Below are 18260 nucleotides of genomic sequence, written 5' to 3'. Positions count from 1 at the left end.
TGGAAGGGGCATGGAGAAGGGAAGGGAAATGATGATGAGTGTGGCATTGATATAGTGGTGGTACGATGAAGACAATGATAATGTAAACAGAATTACCCATATATTGTGCATTTTATTTCATTTATTCAGATAAGTTCTGGCTCTGTTGCCCAGGCAGGAGTACAGTGCTGGGATCATAGCTCACTGCAGCCTTGAACTCCTGGGCTCAAGTGATCCTCCCGAGTAGCTAGGACTATAGGCGCGTGCCACCACATCCGGCTAATTTCTTTAATTTTTGTAGAGACAAGATCTCGCTGTGTTGCTCAGGCAGGCTTGAATCTCCTGGCTTCAAGCGATCCTCCCTCCTCTGCCTCCCAAAGTGCTCGGATTACAGGTGTGAGCCACTATGCCTGGCCTTCAAAGGTCTCTTAAATGCAGCAGAATAATCAGGTGACAACAGCAGTGGGTTGGAGAAAGGGCAGAACGGATTGGGACTGGGGGCCCAGGAGAAGAGGATTCTGACTGAAATGGAAGAGTCATGGTCTGAGAGGAGGCAAAGCAGCAGAGAGAGACCAATATGCCTCTCTACCTTTATCTACCACTACCCTCCTACAGCCCTGTGAAAAAACCATAGCATAAGCCCTGAAGTAAGGAGTACAGCTCTGCCAGTGGCACATTCTTTCCAGGGATAGAGCTATACTGGCCAGGAATAGCCAAGAGAAGACAATTTGGGTACCATTTAGGGAAAAGACTAAGGGTGAAGAGGCCCAGCATGGTGGCTCATGCCTGTAATCCCAGCTTTTTGGGAGGCTGAGGCAGGAGGATTGCTTGAGGCTAGGAGTTCAAGACCAACTTGGAAAATATAGCAAGACCCTGTCTCTACCAAAACGAAACACACACACACAAAAGATTAGCTGGGCTTGATGGCATATGCCTGTTGTTCCAGCTGCTCGGGCTGCTGAGGTGGGAGGATCGCTTGAACCCACGAGTTTAAGGCTGTAGTGAGCTATGATTGTACCACTGCCCTCCAGCTTGGGCAACAGAGCCAGACCCTGTCTCCAAAAAACAAAAACAATAAAAAATTAAGAATAAAAGTTGGCAAAGAGGATGGGTTGCAATGACATGGAGACTCCACTGGGCTCTGGAGAAAGGATCAGGGTTTGCACAAGTAGGCAATGTTCTAAGCTGCAGGGAAATGAGGGTGGAGTGGGAAGAAGTGACAGAAGACCCTGGGTCATTATGGTCTCTATTATGTTGAGGATGGTGGACATGGGATAAAAGGGAGGAGGGGCTACTTAATTACTTGGTCCCTAGTCCCTCTCCTGGGAGGTGAAGCCTGAGGTTAGGATAGGGGAGAATGCGAGAGTTGCCCTCTGGGAGCTCAATAAAGGCTCCATAGAGATTATGAGGCAGACAGATATTTCTAGGAATCAGATGGGAGAGTGGGTATAAATGAATTGCTCGCCTTTTTCTCAAAGTCATCCAACTTATCACGAGGACAATGCTGTGAAAAGGACATCTTGGAAAATCCAAAACAAAATTTTTTGGAAGATAAAGTAAATCCGATTCGTTGAGATGTTTCTGTGTGTTTGGAGATAAATCACATTATTGTATTTTATCAGCAGATTGGTGGGCAGTTTAACAGCTTAAAACTGGCAGCAAAATGGAAAGGGTTCCTCGTATCTATGAATAATCCACTATTTTATGCAGGTTTCTGGACAGCTTAAATCAGGACTGTGCAGAGAAGCACAGAGTGATTATGTAAATTGGGATGGCTTGTTGGGGAGTGTTTGCAGAGCGTGGGAGGGAGAGGTGGTGAGGGCAGAAGGGAGGGGGAGCAGCAGTAGTCATGGTGGGCACTTTTCCCCTCAGGTAGGCGCTGTCTTGGATGTGAGTGCTGGCGTGCTGGGGGACACACAACCATGAGGTCAATGTGGTGCCTCTTACTGAAGCATCCATTTAGTGTAACACAGTATTTAGGAATGCAAGCTCTAAGGTTGCACTGCTTGGTTCCCATCCTGTATCTACCACTTACAACACTGGAGGACTCTTGGTTCTCTCCTGTGTTAAATGGGGTTAATAATTTCACTTACCTCACATGACTGTTGTGAGGATAAAGGAAGACAAATGTATGAAAAGTTCTTAGAACAGTTTCTGATACATAGCACACATGTATTTCCCTATTATCGTTGTCTGCACTTTTTGTGTTTTACATTCTGTTCAGACACGGAGGTACAGGGGCCATGATAGTCAGCCCCGCCTTTGCTTCCTCTAATAAGACAGAATTAAGGCATGAATTTTTCCCTCACTAAGTCACAATCATGCAGATACCAGCATGCCAGTGAAGAAGAAACACTGACTTCCTAAACAGAGAACCTGGGTCACTGAAATTGCACTGGGGCTGTTCTGGTCTTCACTTTTCATTGAGATGTGAAGGCTTGGTTCTAGTACTACAATGTCACTCGTGTAGGAAGCCCAGTTGGGAGTCATATAAGTGAGTTACAGCTTCAGTTCTGCCACAGCAGAGCTGGGTACCCTTGGCCTAATTAGGAGCACAGTGGACAGAAAGAGTGGGATCGGGCAGCCTTCACTGGTAACTACCATAATGCCCTCCAAGTCCTCTAATGTTGCTTTTCCAAACTTTTCCACAATTCTGTTTATGCCTTTGTATTCTCCACTAGACAATATAAATAATGATACTAATAACTTTTAATCAGCACTTATTCTATTTTAGTTATGTTTTTAGTCCTAGTATCTTTTAGATCCCACAGGATCTGGCACATGGTGGGCACCTAATACATGTTCAATAAATGATTAGATACAAGAATAGATGACCTCTGTTTGAATCACGCAGTTGCTTAGTTTGGGGACTTTGAGCAAATTTTTTGGTCTCTCATTTTAGTTTGCCCATTATGCTGGGCACACGTTAGGCACCCAGTGGATTTTGTTTAACTGAAATATCCTGCTTCACCATTGCTTGAGGGAACAAAATAGGTTGTGATATATGATTATTCCCAGATCTTCATCCCTGGCTCCACATTTAGGTATCTGCCTCTGTTCAGTCTTTCTGCTTAAATGTGCAGTAGCACCTCAAGACTTATGTTCAGACATGACCTCCGGATGGCTACCTCTTGCAAATCTTCTTTCTGTCTCCTCCATCTCAGCAGGTGGCATTACCATCTACCCAGTTGCTCAAAACAAAAATGTGGAGTCGTAATTCTGTTTCCCTCTCAGCTAACAGCCAATCCATCAGCAAATCCCCTAAGCTCTCTGAGTCTGATTTCTCCTCACCCTCTCCACTACCTCAACCCTTGTCCAGGCTACCCTCATTTCTTTCCTAAACTATTGTGGTTATTTCCTAAATAGTCTCTGTGTTTTTACTCTTTTATACTCATCCCTTTTCTACTCTCAAGAATCCTAACTACCCCCAGCTCCTTCCAGGAAAATGACAGGTGGAATGGAATGATGACCTAGTCAGCTGGAAGACTGGGGAAAAGAAAAGGCAGGATGTGGTGTGTGTGTTTGTGTGTGCGCGTGCACATGTGTTTGAGGAGCAGAGTCCTGGGGAGGGGGAATTTTAAGAGAATCGACATCCTACGACAGGGAGCAAGAGAGGGAATCCACAAATGGGAGCAGGCAGCCCTTAAAAAAGGGGCAAGCACATAGATAAGACAAAGAAGGCGCCCTGGAGATGAACTTAGCAGGGAGGCATCCATCGTTATATGCTCTGAATGGGCTGGATAGGCTGCTCTGGCAGGAACTACCCTGTCCATTCACCAGGCTCTGAATGTTTAATTGAATAACTAATACTAAGTGTTTTCTGGATATAGGCACTACCATCTCATCCTTTTGATGGATGTTTAGGACATGAAATTAAGATGTCCAATAAAACATTGAATCTCAATAGAGAATGGAGGATAGGTCTAGGTCTGCAGCCTTCTCCCAGGAGCCTCCATGCTTCCTAGACATATTTATCAGCTCTCTTCCCATCAAACCCTGAATTCAGGATGTGGAGGTTGGTTGGCATGTGTTGAACGAAAACTTTGCACTTTATGGGCAATTCTTGCCTCCATCATATGAGGCTTGAACACACAGCTGCCCAAGGAGGGGACTCTGTTGAATATTTATAAAGCCTAAAAGAGTATTGTAGATTATGGGATATCCACATACATGTCAGTGATCTGCTTTGAGATCTTAGAGAAGCCTCATACAATCTCTTTGTGTCCCATTGCTACAAAATGATCATACTGAATTTCTGCAGCTTCACATTGTATTGTTATGCAAAGATTCCAAATATCCTTCCAATTGGAGATAATGTGTCAGCCCTGATCCTCTTACAGTGGAAATAAAATACAAGGTAAAGCGAAATGGGATTCCAAGGCTGCAGACCTCAGCTTAATGTGAATAAACCTCCGGCCAAACATGAACTTTCAGTTTTCAGAGTGTATTTAATTGAGAGCTATGGTTTATTTTGTTGCTTGAGCTAAATTGGGATCTGTACAAATAAAGAATATGAAAAACCATAGCTGCAGTCTTAGGAGAGCTCTAGTAAGAAAAGAGAGAAATTGTGTTTATAAAACCACAGGGTTGAGCTATTCTTCCTTTTTTTTTGGATTATTCTTCCATTTCTTGGTCTTTTTTGGCCAGAGTGCCAGGGCCAGTGATATTTTGGAGCCATCTGTATGGAGCCAGGAGGCCAGAAGCACACCCTGTCCTCCCTCCTTCCTTGGGATTGTTTTGAGCTCCAAATCAATGTACAAAATTTGTCCAGAGCCATAAGAAAGGCAATTGTTCATCCTTCCTCCTTAGCATGACAGTTGTATCTGCCCTTTCTTCCCCTTGGTCTCTTGTCAGAACCAGGGAGCTTAAAGTGTAATGCCATTTCAATTTGTGCTTCTGAAGCTTGAACCAGGCTGTGCTGTTTAGGTGAAAGGCTTAAACACCTGAGAATAATCTTAGGTATTAAGTAAAAATAGCTCCCAGCATTTTATGCTTAAAATGGCAACTCTATGTGTCCAAGGACTGTAGTCTTCTATATTTTCTAGCAAATAGAATTGCTGGGATGCTTGAATCTCAGAATTGGAAGTGATTTGGAGGTTAGCTCGTCTGACTTTGTAGAAGAAAAATGTCAATTGCAGAAAATTTTTCCCCTAGCTAATTTTGTAAACTAGCATTACTTCTCCCCAGCTTTTAGACTCAAAGAAACAAAATCCACAACAAGGAGGTCTCCCTTGTTTGCTCTTTTTCTTTGCTCAAAAATCTCAGTACTATGATAGATGTAGGTAGTGAGGGAAACCTGCCTTCAATCTGGGATGCCTAAATGTCAGGGAAATCTGCTGAACCCATCATGGCCCTGTCGTAATAGATTTTTTATGCTCATCAGTTTTTCTGCAGTAGTCAGCCTCGAAGACCAATCGGGATTCCAGAAGATGAGGCTGAATCGTGACAGTCTACCTATAGAGGAGGGAGAGCTCTTTGATATTCATGTACTGTGGCCCCTGCTCTCCACAGAACCTACTGACAGCCATTCCCAGCAGGGCTCAGGGCTGTTTGGAGGCTGCACACTTTTGTTCTGTAAACAGGGAAGAGGCATGAGCAAACTGCTTACCCGATTCTGAATCCAGCCTCCTTCTCAGGTCATACACCCTACTCAGTCTGTGACCTAATTACCCCTTCATATCTGAGGAGTAGCAGCAAAAGCCTTCCAGGAAGCCAAGGTGAGACAGGAAGAGGAAGCTGACAGGTTGCGGCCAGTTGATCCAGCCCTCTTCTCATTCCTCCTTGCCTCCTTGCTCTTTTCTCTGTCACCAGTGCATCTGAAGACAGTGCAGTGAGAAACTGCTGAGCCAGACATCTTTAAAACATGCCCTTTGTAAGTCATCACCATCTGTAGTCACAGTGAAGGGAGGACATCAAGCAGAAGTGGCTGCCTGCTCTCAGAGCCCAGTCCCCGGAGACTGCAGGCAATGGAGGAAAGATGCTCTCCTGCGTGTCAGCAAGGGCAGACAAATGGCTGTTGCATTTGTTGAGATGTGGGGCTGATCCCAGCAGCTGTTCAGGCCCTCAGAGTGCTGTTCAGAATGTGCTGGAACTTCCAATCAAGCTGTTCTCTGCTGTGGTTGCTGGTTTTTTAAAAAGCTGGCTGCCTGCTTACCTCATATTTCTATGGCTTTTTAACAATTATGAGGACCCGGCCTGGCGCGGTGGCTCATGCCTGTAATTCCAGCACTTTGGGAGGCCGAGGTGGGTGGACCACCTGAGGTCAGGAATTCGAGACCAGCCTGGCCAACATGGTGAAACCCTGTCTCTACTAAAGCTATGAAAAATTACCCAGGCGTGGTGGTGGGCGCCTGTAATCCCACCTACTTAGAAGGCTGAGGCAGGAGAATCCCCTGAACTGGGGAGGCAGAGGTTGCAGTGAGCAGAGATCGTGCCATTGCACTCCAGCCTGGGCAACAAGAGCAAAACTCCTTCTCAACAACAACCAATTATGAGGACCTTCCAAACACATGCTACATTTCATTCTCATGGTAGCTCATGTGAGGTATGAACTAGTTAACACATATATGTTCATATATATTGAACATATATATGTTATATATATGAACATATATAGTTACAACATACATATGTAAACTAGTTCATATATAATGTAGTCTATATATACGTATATAATGTAGTCTTTCTCTATATATAAACTCAGAAAGGATAAATGACATGCCCCAAAGCAAACTCAGTAAGTGGCAGAAAGCTCCACTATCCCATGATGTGGCCTCACCTTCCTGTTGAGCCTGGTCATTCACAAAGTTCGCTGTCCTGGTCACCTTTCTGAAGCATATATCAGTGGTTCTCAAACTTGAGTGTGCATCAGAATCCCCTGGCATGCTTGTTAAAGCACAGATTGCTGGAGTCACCTCCAGACTTTCTAAGGTCTGGGGTGGGCCTGAGAATTTTTATTTCTATCAAAATGCCCTGATACTGTTGTTGGTCCATCAGCCACAATTTGAGAATCACTGGTATCTAGAAAATCACCTTTTTGTATTATAAAACCATTGTTAGTTTGCTGATTTTGGAAAACATTTCCATGTATATTAAGCAGTTTAATGTCAATGTAGGCCAGGCAAAGTCATGGGGTATTTAATTTAGAAAACACCTGTGGAGCTTCCATTGCTAAGATCAGTCTTGACCCTTTGCCTGGTATTTTCTTTATGCGGAGTAACTTCCAGCAGGCATCATTCCCTTCAGCAGCCATTTGATTGTCATAGTTTCGGTTCCTCCAGAGGTGGACTTTGAGACAAGGATTCTAGTGCAACAGCTGTTTGGAAAGTTTTGAAGATATTGATAGAACACAAGGCCTTTTCACCCCTGGAGCAAAGCCTGCTTCCTTATTTGTTAGCATATGTGCATAAATTAACTTGCGGAGATATTTGTGAATAAACTCATAAAAGCATACATGCACACACAAATATTTTATCTTATTCTTTTGGCCTCATAAATAGTTGAAAATCCTATACATTATTTTGCAGCTTAGGAAAGGAACGGAATGCACCCCAACTCCCATGAAAAAAAATGTAACATACTTCTTTGGACTTGAAGGTGTGGAGAGCCAAAGGAGTGCAGTGTGGGCAGGTGAAGTAGTGTAGGACACATGGGGTGGATTTATGGGGAACAGAAAAGACTCATGGTCTAGAACAAATACTCAGGGACAAAATGAATAACCCTACTGCAACCTTTAGACTAGAAAAGAGGCCCTTTGGCTTCAGGGAGAGAAAGAGAGCTGGAGAAATGATAAGAACACTGATATTGAGAACCCCAGGACCCTTCTACTGGGTTCAGTCCTGGGAAAGTGGCTGGACTGCAGAGAAGAAATGGCAGTGGGTCAGGGACTTTAGCTGCAGGATGGTTCTTGTGTGCCTAGAAAGGCAGGGAAGCAGTGGAGATAGGCCCTGAGTCTGAAGAACACGATGACAGGGTCTGTCTCAAAGACCCACGGCCAACTCACATGAACCAAAAATCTAGGGCTGGACAGGGTGACAGACATCTCAGCTTACATGGATAGATGACTTTGAGGACCTGGGTTTCTGCTCCTGTTGCTGCTTTGGCACTACATAAGTCTCTTGGAAATAATGCCATCTTAAGCTGCAACTGAGTCATTCATACAAAAGGTAAAGAAAGTTATATTCACTTGACAGTTGAATTTGTGGCTAGAGATTCAAGCTTGAGATGCAGGTAAGTTATGCTATGAAGTTTGAGGGCCACATAGAAGTGTGCCTTGGTCCATTGGTGACCCACAGGAGATAGTGACGGGTTCTCAGAGAAGGTCACCTTCCTGGAGGGGTTAGGCTTGAGTTAGGGGATAATAGGTAAATATATATTCAAAATATCTTATAGATAAACTTATTAATGACATTTCCATTTTTAAACATGATTTTGCCAAATGCAGTTTTGCCAATTACAATATTTTCCAGGACCATAAGCCTGTGCCTAGTGAAAAATTACTAGAGATTCATTTCATATGTAACACCATTCCTCTCTTTCTAACAATTTTATGCATCGTTAAGGCCAAGATCAAGTTCTTTTTCTCTAAAACTTAGCTGGCAGGCCAAGCCCATGCTATTCTTTTTCTCCCCCTTGTCTGTTTGGAAAGATTGTCAGTTCTGCACATTTTAACACTTTCGATCATGCATTATGTAGTCTTGTTCTCTCATCCATTCATTTGAGTTATCTTTGTCTTCCTGGATGGATTGTACCTCTGTGGAGGTTTCACTGAGTAGACATTCTCAAAGGTCAGGAACAGTCAAGGTTTCACTTAAAAGAAAAAAAAATGTTTCTCTAATTCTTACTAAGATCTTGTGTGCATTGAAGCTGCTCTAAGTGCTATGCAGCTATTATTGTAGCCCCGTATAGTAGGTGCTATTATCATCCCTGTTTTACAGATGAACACACTTAGATTGAGTCAAGAACCCACTGAAGACAATCATCAGAGCTGAGAAAATTAACTAAGAAAAAGATGCACGTGGCTGTAATTAGAAGAAAAACAGTTTGCCTGCTCTCATTTGGCTGAGCATTTTAAAAAACCTTTTCAATAAGTAAGTATTGAATGTTAACATGAGAACCTCTGCGTAGGTTGGCGATCATTTCTTCTATATAGGTTATGCTGAAGTTAATCGTCTAGTAACCATTTGATGGCTGGACCTTGCCATTCTCCATAGATCACTTTGCACAAGCCCCCAGCAGGTGGTGCTATAACTGGCAAGCGGCTTCAGGCATGCCCCATTGCTCTCAGAGTGAATTTTCCCATGTCCTTGGGAGCCTGGGGTGGTGGGGTGGGGGTGGGGTGTTCCTTGCAGAGAAGGCTCTTACTCCTGTCTGTGTAAGTGCATGTTACCCACACAGGCCCTCCTCTGGCCCATCTCTGTGCTGCTGTGTTTGAATTGCTTCCCATTCATCCCACGGGGGAACAATCCTAGGGTTATAGGGATAGTCAAACACATGACAACCAGCCCAGCACTGGACAGATGAGGTTGAGACTAGTTTATTTATCACACACACTCATGGCCTGGGGAGAAAGACACTGTGCCACACAGGGCCACAACGGAGTTGAACTTGGGAACAGAGGCTGTGGGAGGCAGGCTCTGTGGTATCAAGAGGATAGGGGGATTCCTGTTTCCCACAGGGGATGTGGTTAGTCTGTCTGAAATGTTTTATGGGCTGGGAGGGAACTAAGACTACCCACTCAGGGATAAGGAGGAGCTGCACCTGGTCCATTTGGTGACAAGGGTCTTTTGGCAAGGGATTCTTTTTTTGTTGTTGTTTGTTTTTTGTTTTTTTTGTTTTCTGAGATGGAATCTTGCTCTGTTGCCCAGGCTGGAGTACAGTGGTGTGATCTTGACTCACTGCAAACTCCGCCTCACAGGTTCAAGCGATTCGTCTGCCTCAGCCCCCTGAGTAGCTGGGATTATAGGTGCACACCACCACGCTTGGCTAATTTTTGTATTTTTAGTAGGAGATGGGGTTTTGCCATGTTGGCCAGGCTGGTCTCGAACTCCTGACCTCGTGATTGCCCGTCTCGGCCTCCCAAAGTGCTGGGATTACAGGCGTGAGCTACTGTGCCCGGCCAAGGGATTCTTATCCATGGTGTGAAGGGAGAGGAGAACTTGTGGTTAGGACATTCCAGGCCCTCCCAGTTTTGCCATGTATCAAGGCAGCAATTAATATTGAATCTTATTGTTAGGCCTTAAACCCCATGCTGTTGTATGGCCCCACATGAACGTTCTTGCCTTATGTCTATATTTTTGCTCTAATTTTTTTTTTTTTTTTTTTGTAGAGATGGGGACTTGCTATGTTGCTCAGGCTGGCCTTGAATTCATGGTATCAAGGGATCCTCCTGCTTTGGCCACCTAAAGTGCTGGGATTTTTAGGTGTGAGCCACCATGCCTGGCCTAAATTTTTTTTTTTTTTTTTGAGTTGGGGTCTTCCTGTGTTTCCCAGACTGGTCTCAAACTCATGGGCTCAAGCAATCCTCGTACTTCAGTCCCCCAAGTAGCTGAGATAACAGGTGTAGGCCACTATGTGTGGCTATTACTATTATTATTATTATTATTATTATTATTATTATTATTATTTTATTTTATTTTATTTTTTGAGACGGAGTCTTGCTCTGTCACCCAGGCTGGATTGCAATGGCGTGATCTCGGCTCACTGCAACCTCTGCTTCCTGGGTCCAAGCGATTCTCCTGCCTCAGCCTCCCGAGTAGCTGGGATTACAGGCACCTGCGTCATGCCCGGGTAATTTTTGTATTTCCGTAGAGAGGGGGTTTCACCATGTTGGCCAGGCTGGTCTTGAACTCCTGACCTCAGGTGATCTGCCTGCCTTGGCCTCCCAAAATGTTGGGATTACAGGCATGAGCCACCATGTTGGGCCTATTTTTATTATTTTTTTAAGGGATAGGGTTTGCCGTGTTGCTCAGGCTGGCATGCAGTGGCTATTCACAGGCACGATTACAGCACGCTATAGCCTCAGACTCCTGGGCTCAAGCCATCCTTCTGCTTCAGCCCTCTGAGCTCTTCAGCTAAGAACATAGATTTCTGGCTCTTCCGATTCTTGCCTGAGACTTACTTTAGAATAGTTTTTTGGTTTCTTTCAAATTGAAAGAAGAGATTACTGGCACTTGGGAGGGGAAAAACTGGAGGATGTGTTCATTATTCAGTCCTCAAACCTCCCCAGGATTCATGTTGTATTTCTGAAACTAGACCACTAGGAAGCTCCAGACCTGCTTTGATCAGATGACCCTCAATAGTTAGGGTTCTTTCAGTTCCATGGAAAAGGAATCGACAAGATCTTCTTTAAGCATAAAAGGGGAGATTTGTTAAAAGCACACAGATTGGTCTAGGAGGGCACAGGACAGAGAGACGGCTAGCCCTCAGGAATGAATGGGAACTAGAAGCAGAGTGTCCACGGTGTTTGCAGACCTTGTCCACCTTCCTCACCCCTGAAGGCCACCTCATTCCTCTTTCTTTGTGGTCAGGCCTTGTCTGCCACCAGGTCACATGGTAGAAACTGTGGTAAGCCCTCAACATAGCACTTGGATTTTCATTTCCTCTTTTCAATGGATTGGACCAGACTGAATGTTCTCAGTTCCAAATTGAAATTTCCTGAAGAAAGATGTCCGACTTGCTTATCTTGAGTCACTCCTGGACCAGTGATCTGGAACCAGGGTGTATTAATCAGGGTTCTCCAGAGAAACAGAACGAATAGATATCATTATGGGGGCTGAGATGTCCCATGATGTACTGTTTGCAAGCTGGGCACACAGAAAAGCTGGTGGTGTAATTTTAGTCTGAGTCTGAAGGCCTGAGAACCAGGAGCATTGATGGTGTGAAGTTCAGTCCAGAAGCAGAGGAAACCAATGTTCCAGCTCAACCAGTCAGGCAGAGAGAGAGAGAGAGAATTCCTTCTTTCCTTCCTCCCTCACTCCCTTCTTTCCTTCCTTCCTTCCTTCCTTCCTTCCTTCCTTCCTTCCTTCCTTCCTTCTTCTTCCCTCCCTTTCTCTCTCTTCCTTTCTTCCTCCTTCTTCCCTCCCTTTCTCTCTCTCTTCCTTCCTTCCTTCCTCTTTCTTCCCTCCTTTTCTTCCCTCCTTTTCTTTCTTTTCTTTCTTTCTTTCTCTCTTTCTTTCTTTCTTTCTTTCTTTCTTTCTTTCTTTCTTTCTTTCTTTCTTTCTTTCTTTCTTTCTTCCTGTCTTTCTTTCTGTCTTTCTCTCTCTCTTTCTCTCTTTCTTCTTTCCTTTTCTCTCTCTCTCTCTCCTTTCTTTTCTATTCAGGTCTTTAATTGGTTGGAAAGGCTCACCCTTTCCAACTAGGGAGGGCCATCTACTTTACTTAGTCTACCAATTCAAATGCTAATCTTATCCAGAAACACCCTCACAGACAGACACATTCAAAAATTATGTTTAACCAGCAGTTTTGTGGACACCCGATGATCCAGTTAAGTTGACAAATAAATTAACCATCACACAGGTAGTCTGGATCACCATAGACAAAATAAAGTCAGGAGCCTTGGCTATGTCCATGTGAATTGGGTGGGTGGTAGAGGGGGAGGTTTCATAGGAAGAGCTAGGTTGTCATGGCATTGGTGGCATGGTCTCCAATGCCATATATTGCATGGCGCTTCTCTAAAATAATAACATTTCGATTGAAGATATCATTCATTATGTTCTTCCACAATCTGCACGGAGTGAGGTACATATGGGTTTGAATTTTGTCTTGCAACTATCTTGAATTAGGCAAGTTACTTAACCTCTATCAACTTCAGCTTCTCATTAACGAAATGGGGATAATATGCAGGATTGTTGTAGGAATTAAATAACATACTATTTGGAAAGTACTTGCACTTAGAATAGAAGACACTCAATGGACAGTAACTATTATCATCATTCATCACTAATTTAATGCTAATTATTATTATTTCATGCAGCATGTTCTCAGACCAACATTGACAAAGGCCATTCAAATAAATTGATACTTTCCTTTTGACTGATGGTGACAACAAGGTTGCAAGCCAATACGTGCTCCAACAGGCATGACCCTCATCTCTGAAAAACATAAGATACACAATTATGTTTTCATGCTAATGAGGACTGAGAAGTAGTAATCTTTAATTTTTTCTTTTTTTGTGTGGTGACATCTACTAACCTCCATCTAGCATTCTGTGGTGGGAAGATCCCACAGTGACACTTCAATCTGCGAGTTAGATGTGAACCTGTGGGCAAACTGAAGCTTGTCACTTCCGTCAAATACATATAACGGAGAGAGAAGTACCAATTTAAGTTTGGGTATGCTTTCAGCTTTTTACATACAAAAAAATTCCTTAAGGAGGATGTAGAGCTAGAACAAAGAAAAAAATTAAGTTGCAATTTGGGATTCAGTACTGTATTGAAAGAGAACACGAGAAGAAAAGGGGAGTATTTTATAATTTATTAAGATATCGTTCTCAGCATCCTATTTCTCTTTAACCTAAAGTTTTCCATGAGGAAACACACCCATGGAATGCGTATTTTTGCTTATTTCAAAGCCTAGAGAAAGTCTGCTTTTCCTAAACCATCACATGTATGTCTTTAGCCAGCCTGTTGGGAAGCTATCCATTTTTACTTAGTGGCAGTTTTCCTTAACTACCATTGTTGTCTTCTATCTTAAGTTAAGGTCTTATTATACTTCTTTTAAGCTTATTTGTTTTAAATTCATTATCTCTCTCCCTGTCTCTATACATGTAACACATATTATATATATTATAGCATAATATCCTTCAGGTTCATCCCTGTTGTCACAAAGGGCAGGGTTTTCTTCTCTTTAAAGGCTGAATAGTATTCCATTGTGTATGCATACCACATATATACCACATTTTCTTCATTCATTCATCTGTTGCTGGACACTTACATTGATTCCACATCTTGGCTTTTATGTATAATGGTGCAATGAACATTGGAATGCTGATATGTCTCTGAGTATCTGGGGTTCTCAGACCTTTTCTAAGGCTGTGTCCAACTCCACTCCTCTTGCCCCCTCCTAGCGGGTAAGTCTTAGAATTTGATCCTCCAAAGCCAGGCCAGGTGCTGAGAGCCTCCTGTTTCTTTTCCCTAGGGCAGTGTCCTGAAGAGTTCAGTGTTGTGCAGCATCTCCCATAGCAGCAGAGTCAAGCTGGCTTCTACACTCCTCCCCTGCTATTGAGATCCTCATGCTATCTGTGGGAGCTTGTGCACTCCAGGCACAGGGATGTGCCATCCATGGTGGGAGCATGTCAGGTTTTGGGGGTGCACATTGGCTGGTGGGGGAGCTCTGTAAGCAGTTTATTCTGCAGGGTTTGTGGGCAAGACTCCTTCCGGAGTCAGTAAGCTGGTCAGCAGGATCCTTGGCTGGTTGTTGAGAACTGCAAGCCAACTGCTGTCTGCTGCCACCCCTGCTCCTAGCTGGCTCCAGATGATTCACCAGTGCTTATCCCCTCATTGTTCTGAGTGAAACAAGACAGAAGTGGTCCTTCTGGACTGTGTCGCATAAAACTGGGGAGTCCTGCATTCCTTTTACTCTGACTTTTCCTCATGAGAGAGAGCGCAGGCCCAGGGGACCTATCTCAGCATAGGTCTGTGCTGCCTTGGGGAAAGGGTAAAGTAGATAAAGAGAGACTGTTTTTCTTACCCTCTTTAATTCATCCACTCTAGGAATTTTTTTTCTTTACTAGGTGCTAGAACCTCTCAGTTAGACTCTAGGGCTCCTGCCCTTTTGGGTTATCTATGGATGATTACCAAAATGGGTGTTTCTTGGTGGAGGGGATGAGAGCTGGCATCTCCTATTCTGCCATCTTGTTGGACTCGTTTTTGCTGAGTTGGACTTTTGGGCTGTGTTTGGGAACTGATGACATGGGTTGTTGATGAGATTGAATGTGGGGGAACAGGGGAGAGGTAAAGTAGGTGGGAAAAACATGAGCAAAAACTTGAGCAAAGAAAAGAAATATCTCATAGGGATTTAAAAAATTGTGCTTTTTCTTTAGTGTGTGATTCAATATTTCCTCAGTCTCCCCAAGAAATCTTTGGTAAAATTCAACACTAAGTACTAATGCACGTGGAGGTGGATGTGCTCCTGGGCCAGGGACAAAGCCCTGATTATTGCCTCAGGAGTGAAGGCTGGGTTCTCTGTGGGAGGCTCACTACCTCTGGATGACCTCAGGAGTCAAGGTCCATCTTTCTCCAGGCAGTCCCCTCGGGTAGCCCCAGAGAGAGAGAGATGATGATCCTCTTCTGAGTTTTGAAAGCACTGAACTCATCAGAAGGCAGTGCTCTAAGCCTGTGGTCTGAAATGATGAATTCATGTATCTGGCTCACCCACTAGACTACAAGTTACTTGAGGGCAGGATCTGGGCTTTCTTGCTCCTGTATCCCCGGTTGTGACCAGTGATAGGCCTGGAAGAGGTGCCTGGTAAATGGTTGAAATGATCTGTCTGGTCCAGTTCTACAAATAGCATCTTCAGTATATTTGCTATTAGTATTGGCGTAATATATTAACATAATCCTGATGTAGAACATTTAAGGGAACCATACTAGGCAGCTCTGAGATCTTCCTGGCCAAGCTATCTAGGGCCATAATGCTATTGGCTAAGACTTTCCATAGTTTGACATTTTGCTTATGGGTCTAATAACAATGTTCACCTCTTTTTGTGGGAGCTGGAAAGCTATATTTTTCTTGGCTGCTGACCTGCTTATCCCATTTGGGAACTTGGGATCCAATTAGGCCTGAGGATGTGCAGACGAAGGAGTGAGGTTATAACCAGGTCAGCCTTTCTCTTGAAATAGTCATGAAAAAAAACTCCTAAGCAAAAAAGCTGTGAAAAAGGTTTTAAGACACAATAGGAATAAGCTAAGGAGAGAAATGAATGTTTAGCTATAAGTAGAGGGGTAAAAAGGGCAAAACCGGGTGTTTGTTCAGTAGAATGATACTTGTCACCTGATTGAGAGAGGTAGGGCTTAAGGGTGTGTGTGTGTGTGTGTGTGTATGTGTGGCCACTGACTTGGCCTTTCTGGCTTTCTTCTCAGTAAAATCGGGATAAAACTTTTTTTAGGGTGAGATTTCTGAGGGTGCTATAGTTGGTTTTTGCTCAAGCATACAAGATAGCTTCTTACTTGGCCAATTTGAGGATTCCCTGATGCTGTAATTTCTCTTTCACTGTTCAGTACATAAAATGACCGTAGGAGGGTGAAAGTGTAGTGCAGTAGTTAGAATCCTGGGGTTTGGAATCAGACAGAGAGATTCGTGATGTGATATTTGGGTAGACAGTTGCCTTCTACTTAAAGAGCAAAATTCTTCTTAATTAACTTATATCACATTAGACATTTATGTCAAGTGGGCACTTCATGGAGTTTGAATCAGGACAAATATTAATAATAGGTCTATCTTCCAGGCTCACGTCTCAGTTCTGTGACCTTGGGTAAGTTACTTAGCCTCTGTGAAACCTGGTGATATGGCTTGGACGTTTGTCCCCTCCAAATCTCATGTTGAAAGGTGATACCCAATGTTGGAGATGGGGCCTGGTGGGAGGTGTTTGGGTTACTGAGGTGGACCCCTCATGAACGGCTTGGTGTTCTCCCCGTGGTAATGAGTGGGTTCTCGCTCTGTGAGTTCATGTGAGAGCTGGTTGTTTAAAAGACCCTGGCATCTCTCTTGCTTCCACTCTCACCATGTGATACACAGGCTCCCATTTTGCCTTCTGCCATGATTGTAAGTTTCCTGAGGCCTCACCAGAAGCAGATGTCAGTGCTATGCTTTCTGTACTGCCTGCAGAATCATGAGCCACTTAAATCTCTTTTCTTCATAGATTACCCATTCTCAGGTATTCGTTTATGGCAACTCAAATGAACTAACACACCCTATTTCCCAACCTGTAAAATGGGAGACATGGTTCCCTTTGTAGGGTTATTGTGGGATCAACTGAACAAAGGTGTGAAGCATAGAAAGTCCTGAGTAAGAAGCGGTGATGATGGTGGTGGAGGGGGGTGATGGCAATTGTGACAGAGGCAGATGTTTGCTACCCATTCTCTTTATTTTGTCTATTCCCTTAGGAAAACAGTTCCAGTGTAAGAGAGGGTGACAGTGTGCTCAGTGTAGACAACATTTTCCAGGCTCCCTTGTAGCTAGGTGTGAGCATGTGAATATTTCTGACCATAATGTGAGTTGAAGTTGATGGGTAGAAAATTTAGAAAGGCTTCTTAAAGGAGGAGAGCCCATTTGTCCTTCCCTGATTTCTTCTCCCTGTTGCCTGGCATTCTGAGGTGAAGGCAAGTGCTCCAGCAGGCCATTTGGACCAGGAGATGACTTTGTGAATGAGCCACACTCTGAGAGTGACAGAACAGGAAGATAAAAAAAGGCTGGGCCTATCATCCATATTGGAGCACTTTTACCAGAGCTTTAAGTTAAGTCACAGTTTTTTCTTTTCTTCATTTTATGGGTAGCCAAACTTTGTTCTAATTGGCAGTGATAATGAGGATGATTTCTTTTTGGCTTTCAAGAGACTTGTATTAATTTAGGGGGATTTTCCAAGGATTGCCTCTTGGTTTGTTGATTTCCAACTGGGTAGTCAGCTAGAGAAAGGTTCTGAGGGAACTAGATGTAAGGCAAATCCTTGGGAGGGCAGAAGGGGATGTTGGGATGAAGAATGTGGATCAGAAAAGGGAGTTCGGGAAAACAGATTGCCAGCCCTGTACTTACCAGTTGTGTCACCTTGGGCAAGGCCAATATCACCCTCCCCAAGGGCTGCAGCAGGAATTAAATGAGAACATATTACATGACCTGGCTCATAGGAATTACTTTAAAACCTTTATTTCTTTCTAGTGATTTACTAATATAGTCCTGGAAAGGACTTGTTCCTTGGGCATCAAAAAATATATATCCCTATTTTGCCTAGATTTGCAGTTTGACAAGCAGAGGGACTGCTGTTTCTTCATGGGAATTGCTTACTCACCTCGCACTCTGACCTCTCTTCCTGTTTGTGGCTCCTGACAGGCCTGGACCTGCCTGAGCTTGCCAGCTTCTGTGGGAGGTGGGAAGAGAGGGGTGGATACCAGGCTTCAACTTTCATTCCAGTGCACCCTGGCGTGCCTCAGCCCATCACAGAGCGGATGGCTTTTCTATTCCCTTGGGATGTTATGCTAAACACAATTACATACAGCATTTGACAACAGAGCTGGTAATTTATGTGCTGCTGGAATGGAGAAGGAGGAAGGTAATTGGGATGAATATCA

This window comes from Pan paniscus, chromosome 8 (assembly GCF_029289425.2).
Source record: "Pan paniscus chromosome 8, NHGRI_mPanPan1-v2.0_pri, whole genome shotgun sequence".
Classification (NCBI taxonomy): domain Eukaryota; kingdom Metazoa; phylum Chordata; class Mammalia; order Primates; family Hominidae; genus Pan; species Pan paniscus.
Note: the sequence above shows the minus strand (reverse complement) of the source record.